Source organism: Notechis scutatus, chromosome 3, assembly GCF_049901735.1.
Source record: "Notechis scutatus isolate UNSWTSFEM ecotype Mainland chromosome 3, rNotScu1.2, whole genome shotgun sequence".
Taxonomy (NCBI): domain Eukaryota; kingdom Metazoa; phylum Chordata; class Lepidosauria; order Squamata; family Elapidae; genus Notechis; species Notechis scutatus.
The window spans coordinates 101,480,499-101,493,711 of record NC_142011.1 but is presented as its reverse complement, the minus strand read 5'-3'; the positions used below and the strand labels follow the sequence as shown (position 1 = coordinate 101,493,711).

Below are 13,213 nucleotides of genomic sequence, written 5' to 3'. Positions count from 1 at the left end.
TCTAGTCTCATCAATATAAGGGATGCTGAGATCTATGACACATTTTCCCCATCCTTACATAATAGGCAAACAAGTGAATAAGATTATTACATAACCAAAAGTTCATCTGTCAGATCATCTTCCAATGCAGAAGCAATACCCCAGTATTCTGGCTACAGCAAACTATACTGGCTAATATCTATGCCGTACAATATAACTTTGCAGAACATTTTTCAGGACACAAATTTAACATCAGAAATATGAACCAGACATTTTTGCAATTAGGAGATCATTAATATAGATGACAATATTAACATATATGACATGATCAGAGGACTTGATATCTTTTATCCAGTAGAAATAATATTACATATTTTCATGAAATCTAATTTAGGATCACTATGAGATTAGTTTTTGAAATCCTTTGCTCCAAAATGGCAACCTTGAAGTTAGGAAGACAAACAGACAGACAGACAGATAGCTGCCTTCTCTGATGTTTGACTATCTGGTATTCTCTTGATTTCTGGGTTTAAATCACTATTATTGCTTATAAACAACTGTTTTAGGATGGATCATGACTATTCATCTTTCCTGTCCAATAGGAAGTAGTAGATATTGTCCAAGGAGCAGCATAGATCATGAATGCTACATTTGAGTGATTTTCACTGGGAACTTTATAAGTACCTATATTTATTTTATCTGGCTCTGTAGGAAAACAAGAGACTCTCTTTGCAACTGAAATCCTAGCACATGTATATAGTAGTGCTGTTGCATAATCATATAAGCCAATAATCTGCTTCATCAGATATCTGGAACTTGAGCTGGAGGGTTGGGGTGGTGGCAGGTAGGGAAAAAAGAGTCACATAGACAAGCAAAGTTGAGGTCAAAGATAGTGACAACAAGTATCAACATTGCTGAATGGTATGACAAATGAAATGGGTGACTTAAACCTAATAGTTAATGGTGGGTTCAATTAATTAACTACATTTTCTAGATTTAAACCACCAAAGCGTATATTAAGTTTATCAGTTGAGTCTGTACAACATTTTACATTAAAATGTAGGTGGTTACTTTGTTGCAAATATTCCATAATAACTCATCCCTTGAGGCAGCTGTTCCAAGTTCTCTGCGTTATTTTTTAATTTCCTTTCGACTTGTCTCTGCTAGCTAGACAGACCATACTTGGGTTCCAAAACCTGTGATAGCCACTAGATGGAAGCAAAGAGTTAAGAGTTGTCTGTGCCTTGTTGCTGCCCTCCAGAGGTCACAAATATTTGCAGCTCAGTTATGGAATGTTTACTCTCTGTAGATTGATTGGATTATTTTAATCCTGCCAAACGAAACCAGCCCAATGAAACTGATGCAATGACCAATTTTCAAAGGATGCTGCCTGTTGAGCAATTGCAAGGATTCCTTCCCTCTATCCCACAATGATCTCATGATGTATAGGAAAGAAGAACTCAGCCCCCCTCCTTTTTGTGTGTGTGCAATATATAGGTTTATAGAATATTTGAGATGGAGAGGAAGAATTATGAGCGTCCATTGTTATATGTGGCACTAATTACTGCCAGCTTGCTAATTCTGGTTTTGAGCACTGTCTGAATTATTTTAAACAGGAACAGCAGTGTACCAGTCCCTAATCAATGTACATTATGCAAAGGACGGAGGGGTCGCATAATCATTTTTTTTTAAACTAAAAGGGATTCCATGAAATCCAGGTGCTTTATGGATTATTTATCTTCTGTGTGCATTGAGGTGGGTCAAATTGCAAAGCAGGAGATGCAAAACAGATTGGAAGGAAATGATTAAAATTTGTGCAGCAGAATTGGGTGGCATTGATTCTGCCATTCTGCAGAGTTGATACGGCTGCATATTCAAGCATTTTCAGACTTTGTGCTCCAAAAGGAATGAAAATGTGCGGAGAGGAGTTGCATTAGCACATTGTCATTTGTGCATTACTTTTGGTCCTACAAAGATCAAGAATTGCAGCCACACTGATTTGTGGGATTGCTTAGCTTTAATGCTTGTAGCCAGGCAAATAAGCCCTGAACTGAATCTTTTACTTTTAAATCAAGTTACAGATTATGGAGTTCATGACGTATGCCAAAAGGACATCTGGTTAATATGCACGGCTATTAGACATTAATTGGGTTCATGCTGCATGTCCTGCTAAGCCATAGTTTCTTATAAATGTAGTTTGCTGAGTGAAGCACAATAGCAGGGTTCAAACTATATTTTATTTTTATTTATTTGATTTGTCAATTGCTTACAAGATAATAGGTATAAGCAGGGGTGGGATACTACAGGGTTAACTACCGGTTCAGGATTTATGAGCTTCCCTGCCTGCTGTGAGCTGGGTGCCTGTAAATCATCATTAGCATGTCATTAGCACACTGCTCCGGAGAAGTAACCTTTGAAACAGCCCTCTTTTCTTGTTTTTTTAACTGCAGCTGTGCCTCGTTCGGCAGCTGAAGTTGAAAAATCAGGAAATAAAGATCAGGTAAGAGCCCAGGTGGACGGGTGGGCAAAAACATCAGCAGACATAGAACCGGTTCTATGTTTGTTGTTCTTCAGAGCTACCAGTTCTACAGAGGTGGACAGAACTGTTAGAAACCCACCTTTGCGTATAAGTATAAACATGAGTAAGAATGCAGGAAATAGGTACGAATAAATGGGGACAATAGGACAGGGACAGTAGGCATGATGGTGCACTTATGCATGCCCCTACAACAAACCACACTAAGTTTTACTTTGACAGATGAAATTCATTTCAATTGATTGGTACATGTAGGATTTGGATATAGTTTCCTCCATGTCCCAATTTCTCAAGTAATGTTGAAATACGTGCCACCCAGCAGGATGCACGGAAGTTCATTCACTTGCCTGATCATTCTGTAGTCCCCATTGTTTAGAACATTAACACAATATTTACTGTTATGTATATATCTACACGGTTATAGATTTAGCTTAATCCACCTCAGCATATTGGAAGGACCAGAGGATAATTTGTTAGAGTATGTTTTTCAGTTAGAAGAAAAACCAATAGATGTGTTGACTGAAGACAATGAGAATCAAACACTTTTGGTTGGCGAATGTTGTCCAGACTGGAGTTAACTGAAACAACTTTGAGGGGATATCTTTTGCCCTTTCCTAAAATGTGGATGGATAAAGTAAAGCAAATAGTACAAAAAAAAACCATGGTTTTCCAGGATTTTCTCATTAAAATCTACATAAACCAACACTGCTTCCACTGGAATGTCTCACTATTAAGGCGAAGTAAACAAATGTTTAGACATACATGCAACCCTCTCTCTGAACAGGTCCAAGATCTAATCAGGATATGCATGTCTATGCATATAAAATTGGAATATAAGATCTGTGTTGGCATGTATTGTAATTCATAGTTGGCAAGCACCTAATTTCTTGAAATTAATGAGCAGGACTGGCAGCAGAGATATTCATTGTTTAACCTATTGTCCTCTGGAATTCCTGGCTTTCTTCCTCCTCCTCACTACTGCAGCCTGTTTAATTTTTTTCAGGCATGTGGGCGATATCAAAGCAATGGCAAGAGATGGTGATGTTTGTGGGTTGTTGTAAACAAGGGTGAAGAAAAAGAAACAAGCAGCAGCAACACCATGTATAAATATGGAACGTCCCTGAAGAGGAGCTACCAAGGGAAACTAGTCAACCTCCATCACACCCCTTATGTGAATGGGCTTTGGCGTGCTTATTTTTGCTCTTATTTTGTCTCTTCCATTCCTTGGTAGAGGCTACACAGTGTATGAGATTTAGGCAATTAAATCTAAATTGCAAAACTTTAGCCAGTTACTAGGTGGCCTCAAAGAATTTGAGATTTTCAGGTCTGTTTGCTGCTCTCCTAATTCCCAGCTTGATTTCTACAGCTAAGCTCTTCCGGTAGTAGCCTCAGATGTATTAGAAAGAAAGAATTTTGTATGCAAAATAACTTGCACAGAAAATAATGATGTTTAATTTTTCTTTTTGTGAGGTTAGCTAACTCTTGTGGTTTGTTTGGGGCAGGTTCCGGCCATGTCAGTTACAACTGCTTCAAGGCAGTTTTACAAAGCACACCCAATTTCTCATGTTTGCTATCATCAAAGTGCAGATTACATGATAGACAACTACACAAGTTATTTCCTGCTGTTTGTTTCTCTTCTGCTTCTGCTTCTAAAAAATAGTAATAAGGAGGATATGTTGGGAGCAATAGAAATTAGCAGTATAAAATTATTTTAACTGGAAAAATACACTTCTGTTCTGTTGTCTTTAGAAAGCAGTTGTCTAAATTTGATTCATCCGTAACTGTGAAATACTACATCCTCTGTATTCTGGAATTTCTGAGGATACATAATGACAGTTTTGATATAAAATATGTAGGATAATCTGCAAATAAAACCAGGATGTCAGAAATTAACATTTCTTGAGTTTCAATTTCCTTAATTTGTTTTTTATACCACAGAGGGAAGTGGTAAAAATGCACTATGCTACTTCAGAATGCAGGGGATAAATTATTAATTTTCATGAAGTGTTTTTTCCATTTACAAAGTCCTTGCGAAGAGGAAAGGCAAGAGTTTCAAGATGATCCTGCCTGCTCTTTGTTTCTGTTTTTAAATTTTCAAGGACATTTTACCTAAGGGACTGATCATTCAAAGAAGTGATCAGACATTTGCATCTGAAATGGTGCAACCCAATTTCCTCTTTCTGCCCTCTCTTTTGGTGCCTTCAAGTTCAAGCCAATCTTGACTTCTGGCTAGTCCTTTTAGTTTTCTTGTCAATGTTTTTTGGAAGTAGCTTCCCATTATTTCCTTCCTAGGGCTGAGAGAGAATGTAAGAAGTTAGTACCCACCCCTCTCCTAGAAAAATTGGTCTCATTCGAGACAACGATGAATCTGCATACAGACAGGAGGTTATACAACTTGCCTCGTGGTGTAACCGGAACAATCCGGAACTGAACACACTCAAAACCGTAGAAATGGTGGTAGACTTTAGAAGAAACCCTCTTATATTACCACCTCTTAAAACACTAGACAACACAGTATCAACAGTAGAGACCTTCAAATTTCTAGGTTCTACTATATCACATGACCTAAAATGGGCACCTAACATCAAAAACATCATAAAAAAGCACAACAAAGAATGTTCTTTCTGCGCCAACTCAGAAAGCTCAAACTGCCCAAGAAGCTGCTGATCCAGTTCTACAGAGGAATTATTGAGTCTGTCATCTGCACCTCTATAACTGTCTGGTTTGGTTCTGCAACCCAACAGGACAGACACAGACTTCAACTGATAATTAGGACTGCAGAAAAAACAATTACTACCCACCTGTCTTCAATTGAGTACCTGTATACTGCACGAGTCAAAAAGAGGGCTGTGAAAATAATTACAGACCCCTCACATCCCGGACATAAACTGTTTCAACTCCTTCCCTCAAAACGATGCTATAGTGCAAGCACTGCACATCAGAACAACTAGACACAAGAAGAGTTTTTTTCCCCAAAAGCCACCACTCTGCTAAACAAATAATTCCCTCAACACTGTTCAACTATTTACAAAATGTACACTACTATTACTGTTAATCTTCTCACCACTCCCTATCCCCCATCCCCTCCCACTTGACAGTTTCCTAGTATGATTTGATTGTTGATTGTACCCTATGACTATCATTAAGTGTTGTACGTTATGATTCTTGATTCTTAATGAATGTATCTTTTCTTTATGTATACTGGGAGTATTTACACCAAGACAAATTCCTTGTGTGTCCAATCACACTTGGCCAGTAAAGTATTCTATTCTATTCTAAATGAAATATTCTAGGAAATATTAAAAAGGCAGAATATTATACCTTCCTGGAAGGAGAAATATGCTCTAGGAAAGTCCCCCCCCCCACCTTTGTTAATAGCCCCAGAAAGACAAAATACATCTTATCTACAACACAAAACATCTTCAGCTCCAGGGTGATGGGATTAAGACATGGCCCTCAGACATGATAGGATTAGCCCTCTACCCATCTCACCACATGGCACCTGGGAAGATTACATCACCCAGCAAGATTCAACCAAGATTCAACCCCTACATGGCCCCATGGGAATCCAACAACCAATCAGGATACATTTCTTGCCACAGGAACAGGAAGTTCAAAGCCCAACAGAGGTCATAAGTCTCTCTCCCTCTCTCACCCATTTGCTTTTTTTTTGCCCAGGACCTCAAATCATGTGATCCTACTGTCCACCATTAAACCATCTTTCCAATTTATCAATACAATATGTACAATAAACGTACTGATAGCAAACTCATTTTCTGATCCCAGACCTTAGCCCTGAAGCAATTGTTTTTAATCTGTTAACTTTCATGCCTGCATCATGTTCAGCTAAAACTGACATTTGTAAACTGCACTTAATTTTTTATTTCTTCAAGGCCATCATTCTTCAAATGGAATTCTGCAGGAATTGTTTCATTAATGTGTGTACGTGTCCATGTATCCATTCTAGCAAGAAGGTTTCTGAACTAACAGTGAGAACTTTCTAAGACAGGGGTTGCCAACCTTTTGGACCTCAGGGACCACCAAACTCATAATTTCAAATCCCGAGGATCAGAGACCCTGGGAAAATGCCAAAAAAAGTCTGCAGGAAAATTCCCCACCCCGTTTTTCTACCAATCTATCATTCTTTATTTGGGATCACAAGATACCCTCTCCAGCTCTGTTCTCAGGTGGGGGGGAGGAGAGACTTTTGGTTTCATGCAAGGAAAGCATCAGAAGCATCAGAAGTCTTTCTCTCCCCCAAACTCCACCAGAAATGAGTCTTTGTGGAACTTGTCACACTGCCACAGCAGGAGGCCTTGCAGGGTCCCAAAGACTCATTTCTGGAGGAGTTTGAGGGAGAGAAAGACTTTTGCTTCTTTCCTTGTGTGCAGCCAAAAGCAGAAGAAAGCAGCAGAAAGAAGCAGCCCAGTGGCCAGGTGAGGTGGTGGGGTGAGTGGGGCACGTTCCCTCCCTCTGCCCTTTCCCCCCTCCCCTCACTACCTTGTGTTGTTCACAATGCAAGTGATGTAAGCCTTCTGTTCCCGCCGGCCATGTGGGCGGCACAGCCTTTGTGTTAATCCACAGCCTGGATTAATTCCGTTGAGGGGTGCTTTGGGGGTGACATTTCTCTGTGGACCACCAAAATTTTCTCACAGACCACCAGTGGTCCCCGGCCCACTTGTTGGCGACCACTGTTCTAAGGAAAACATTTAACGGGACATGTTTACATCTAATAAAGAGATGTGGTGATCACAAGGAGACAAATAGCTAATTGTTCACACTTTTGGAATTAGTTTGAAGATAATTTAAAATTAGTTTGAAGATAAAGCCATTGTGGGATCCCAGTTAGGAACAGGAACAAATATGAATAGCAGCAGAGTTTTCCTTCTTTTTTCTTTCAGAAACTTTTTGTTATAAACCAAACAAACTCTGGAAACAACCCCCCCCCACACACAATTAAGAGATAAAGCTTGATGATAGAAATTGGCTATTTGAGTTTATTTTATTTATTAAACTTTTTAATCCAACCTTTATTACTTTAATGCTTGTTCTTCCTCCTATTTTTCCCATAACCTTTATTGATCAACCTTCATTGATTTATTTCCCCTTGGTTTCTTATAGAATGCCATCAGATTTTCACAAAAGCCCAGGATTCCTTGGAGTGTAGTTTGAAAAACTCTTAAGTTAAGCCTGGACTGATTTCCTGTTCCAGTTAATTTTAGGGATAAATAGAAAAAAAAAGGCAGAGTGCAGTTTGGAATGCAATTGGCAGCTGTCTTGACTTATCACATGTTCCTCACTTGATTATTGCAATGTGACAGTTGTGGCTTTCATGTGTGCAGGATATAAAGACCAGTCTAATGCCAAACAACAAACACTGATTTATATTACAGTAACTATCTAACTTTTGATTCAATTTATAGACTAATGACTGAATAAACAAATGAGACCATCATGGAATGCCTTTGTGAGTGGAAATCTTCTTAAACCAGCCATCACACCATTATCAAATTGTCAGGGCATTTGGCAGTGTGACTACCTTTATGAGATAACCTAGGAGCAACAAACGTCACACAGAGACTTAGACATTAACAGTGGTTTAATATGCAACAGGTATATACAGATAATATACATGTGGTAGACAAAATACCTTTACAAGCAAGTTTTCTTCTTCCTAACACACAGAGAACTTCTGCACTGAATACTGGCCACAAGGAAAGAGAACCACACCCTCTAATGGTTGCCTTTTATATACACACCTCTTAACGGGATCTTTACTCTCCAGTCTTAAAGGGAAATACCCATTCTATGCTGAATAACTCTTGTTACATCAGCCTACATCTGGCAGCTATTCACTGCTGGTCAGTTCTTAAATCTTAATACCTTAACACAAATGGTACATTTCATCGATGCAGTTACACTCTTTTCCCTTGTTTTTATGCAAAAGCATAATTTATTTTTTTAATTTTTAAAAAATTAAATTTTACTTTGAGACAGGTAGTCCTCAACTTACAACCTCAACTGAGCCCCAAATTTCTGTTGTTAAATAAGGCATTTGTTAAGTGAGTTTTGCCACATTTTATGACTTTCTTGCCACAGTTGTTAAGTGAATCACTACAACTGATAAGTTAGTAACCTGGTTGTTAAATGAGCCTGGCTTCCCCATTGACTTTGTTTGTGGGAAGGTCGCAAAAGGTGATCACATGACCTTAGGACACAGCAATGGTCATAAATATGAACCAGTTGCCAAGCATTTGATTTTGATCACATGATCATGGGGATGCTCATAAGTTCATAATGTTCATAAGTCACATTTTTAGTGCTGTTGTAACTTTGAAGGGTCACTAAATGAACTGTTGTAAATTGAGGACTACCTGTATTTATAAGATGCGTTAATCACATCTAGCTAATATACAATACTATATTTATTTATAGATTCCCCCAATTGATTACAACTCAATAAAAATAGTATAAAAATACAACATTCATCAGAAGTCCAGGAGGTGGAGGTGGGGGAACAACTCCAGACAAGTAGTTCATCATCCAATGTTTTTCTTCAAGAGAGCTCTTACAAGCTGCTTTATCCCCAGGCCTTAAAAGCCTACGAATAGAGTCATGTTCCAAAGGCTCATTTAAATGACATTAAAAGAAGGCAAAACAATCAATAAACTAATAACAAAGGCTCATTTAAATGACATTAAAAGAAGGCAAAACAGTCAATAAACTAATAACAAAGCCAATTTTAAACTAATCTTAAACATTTGGTGGAAGGAAAACATCATAAATACCAAGGGTATAATCTTCAATATCAGTCCAGGGTCACAAGTCATCCTGACCCAGGTCTACACAATAGTCATGTCCTTAAGACTTTCCTAAAAGTTGTTTACATTTATGCAACTCTTTAACACAAAGTCTGATGATGATTCTACTAGTAAAGCGCACACACACACACACACACACACACACACATCCATTGCATCTATGGCTTGGCTTATCTGTGTTCAGAAGTTGCTAATTCCTCCATATGTCAAATCTAACTTATGCTTGCATATCAGAATCTTAGCATTGCAGAATATGTGCTTTCAGATCTCACCACTATTGTGTAAGTACTGGTGTGTAAAAACAGGCATATCCACAAGATTTGCTGCCTGAGAAATTATAAGCAAGCTAGACTGGTTGTTCTTTCTCCTTTCAACCATACCCTCAAAGTTAGCCTGAAGGCCTATATTGCATGAATGTATATGTGTATGTGTGTACACACACACACACACACACACACACACACATGCACACAGACATACACAAGAAACATTAGCAGACATGTTAACTACAGCTGTTTGTACTCCCATCTTGCACAAACAGAATTCCATTCCAATTGTTTGTTCAAGGCAATTGTATCTAGAAGTACGATTTATTGCAGCAAAGCACTTTTCCTGGATTTCATATTGGTGGGAATGTGTCCTCATTTAAGCAATTCTTTGTGTACCAATCACTAAATATTGAAAGGAAGTATGATAGTCTATCAGCTTCCTAGACTGTCAAGACGGAAAACTATCATGTCTTTGATAGCCATTATTCTTGTGCACCATATATAAAACTCACATTGAAGACCTGTGACATCCATTCAGATTTACAGAATGTAAATTTGAAAATAGGGAATCAACCAGCTAAGTGCTTGGAGTCTTCATTTAGTTAGTTTTTCTCTCTAGTATGTTGTAGTCTGATTGATTTTGGCACGATGAAAGAGTAATAATGTATGTAGAGCAAAGTAGAAGTCTAACTGAATAAAATGTATCAAGGAAAATGTATAAAAGCATGATCATGATGATGATACCTATTAAGTAGTTGCCTTTTAGGTTAGATATGGGTCTAAGGAATTGTATTAGATCCTGGTTATGGTTGTAGTTATAGCATAAATAGCAAATCCCTACCACTGGGATCAAAAGACCTATGAGTATGTTAATAGATGGAATGATCATTGATAATGTGAATTTCAATTAGCCTTTCTAAACATTGTGACTGCTAGATGGGCTGGCTATATTTATTATTTATTTATTTTTATTTATTTTATTTGGTTTGTCAATTGCTTACAAGATAATAGGTATAAGTAAAAACATAGTTATGAATACATGGATACATATAAGAAAAATAATAGAAACAACAGGACAGGGACGGTAGGCATGTTGGTGCGCTTATGCACGCCTCTACAGACCTCTTAGGAAAGGGGTGAGGTCAATAGTAGAAAGTCTAAGGTTAAAGTTTTTGGGGTTTGGAGAAGAAACCACAGAGTCAGGTAGAGTATTCCAGACATTGACCACTCTGTTGCTGAAGTTGTATTTCCTGCAATCAAGTTTGTTGCGATTAACCTTGACTTTGTATCTATTATTTGCTCTTGTATTGTTATGGTTGAAGCTGAAGTATTCATTGACAGGTAGGACATTGCAATGTATGATTTTATATACTATACTTAGATCGGATTGAAGGCAGAATAGTTCTAGGTTTTCTAGGTGTAGAATTTCAAGTCTGGTGGTATAAGGTATTCTGCAATGAGTAGAGGAGTGGAGAACTCTTCTTGTGAAATATTTCTGGACTTTCTCAACTGTGTTAATATTAGATATGTAATGTGGTTTCCAGAATGATGAGCTGTATTCGAGTATTGGTCTAGCAAATGTTTTATATGCTGTAGTTAGTAGTGTAATATTACCAGAGAAAAAGCTACGTAAGATTAGGTTAACAACTCTTAATGCCTTTTTGGCTATGTAGTTACAGCGGGCTCTAGCACTTAGATAATTAGAGATGAGTACTCCAAGATCCTTGACAGAGTTTGGATCATCAACAAGGTCTTGACTATTCATCCTGTGTTTTATTTTCTGATTTTTTTTGCCAATATGTAAGAAAGAACATTTATTCGTTGAGATTTGAAGTTGCCATTTGTTTGACTATACTCCCTGGGAATTCTCAGAGTTGTAGTTCAACAAATTTGGGGGGCATCAGAGAAAGAAGATGAGCTCTTAAGTCACATAGTATGTGCAAGATGGTAAGGAAAGGGAATTTTTAAAAAATGGTTAGGAAGGAGACAATAGTCACTAATCATATCATATCTGCATAGCATGGAAGTGGTACATGGAAAGTCGCAAGATGCAAAGTGGATTTCCTGAAGTGGAAAATGATATTAAGTTGCCCTAAGGCAGGGGTCTTCAAACCTGACAGCTTTAAGACTTGTGGATTTCAACTCCAAGAATTCCTCCTGCAATCATGTTAGCTCAGGAATTCTGGGAGTTGAAGTCCACAAGTCTTAAACTTGCCAGGTTTGAAGACCCTAGCCCTAAGGCCTACTGAGATAAATGTTATAAGCAAATAATGCCTGATTCCATGCCCTTTGTATTTCTAGCTCTAAAAATTAAATGTATTGCATGTTCTTTGTAAGTTGGAATCTGAGGAAGGAAAATAATATGAATAAAATCTTGACAAAGTAGAAGGCAATTCTCGAAATGTATCAAGTGATACTTACTGCAGTTTAGTTAGTACAATATCTACTAATATTGTTCTATAATTTCAAGCACCATTCAGGTAACAAGACATTCTGGAGTGATTTTTGGGGAAGTATGCTCATCGCTGAACAGATGGCATGCTCATCGCTGAACATTTAGTGGTTGCAAAATGGGAAGTAGTATCTGAAGGGTTTGTTTTTTCCTGAGGGGGAGAGCAAAGTATGTAGAAAATATGTTGACAGCAATCAAAAGACAGTAGAATATAGCTAAATTTAACCCTTCCTAGATATCAACATTTTTATCTCCAAATCAGAAGGTGGTGATCAGAAATGGTAAGTTATGTACTTATGAAACAGACATTCTAAGCATCTGAGGGTTTCTCCAAATTTCTCAGTACAAACTAATTTTGTGGCTGTTTCAATTCATCTTTCTGTGATGATCATGCAAAGTTTAGTCATTAAATTAGCATTTCATTACTATCTCAACTGCATTTATATACCCTTCTCATTGTACTAAATGACATTTCCACTTTACAGGTGTTACTAGTGTTATCAATTCAATCACTATAGCTTGCTGAATTGAGGAAATCAAATCAGTATAATGTAGCAAATTTAGAACTCCATTTTCCAATATTTGCAAGATTTCAAACCAGCCTAATGTTTCAACTTCTAAATTTCACAGATTGCATACATTTTCCCCATAATTTTCATCAATTTTTGACCATCTTTATTGGATGAAGTGGAAGAGACCCATATTTTACTTTTTTTTGTAGCAAAAAAGTTTACTGAGTCTTGCTATGGTGCGTAGATTTATTGACTGAAGTACTCTTCCACAGCTGAATGATATTTCATCATGGTGCACTGCACTGGGAATTCATATGTCGATATCTAGATTGTTTTTTATTTCTGAACTTCAGAAACAGTTCTCTTGAAATTCTGTAATTTTTCTCTCTGTCAACAAAATACTGTATATGATCAAATAGCCTAGTGAATAGCCTATAGAGCTTGTATCACTGATTCTACAGTAATATAGCTGAATAAGTTAAATTATAAGGCAGAAGAGGAAACTTGGTTGAAGGAGATTACCTGATTCATCCTGACATTTTTTATCCGAAGCTATAATGAGTAATATGTTTAAATGATTAAAAACAATTTAGAGGTTGTTTGACATACAATAATAGAGTCATTTGGGGCACATTCTATGCAAC

The 13,213-nt window shown here is 37.5% G+C and overlaps 1 long non-coding RNA gene across 1 annotated transcript; it reads right to left on the bottom strand.

Annotated features, from left to right (window-relative positions):
- Window positions 1-4,080: 4,080 nt before the first annotated feature.
- Window positions 4,081-8,323, bottom strand: LOC148131303 (uncharacterized). Its single transcript, XR_015748350.1, has 3 exons — window positions 8,166-8,323; window positions 7,016-7,211; window positions 4,081-4,164 (listed from the first exon to the last, which is right to left on the bottom strand). It is a non-coding gene; the product is annotated as an uncharacterized LOC148131303 (long non-coding RNA).
- Window positions 8,324-13,213: the final 4,890 nt, after the last annotated feature.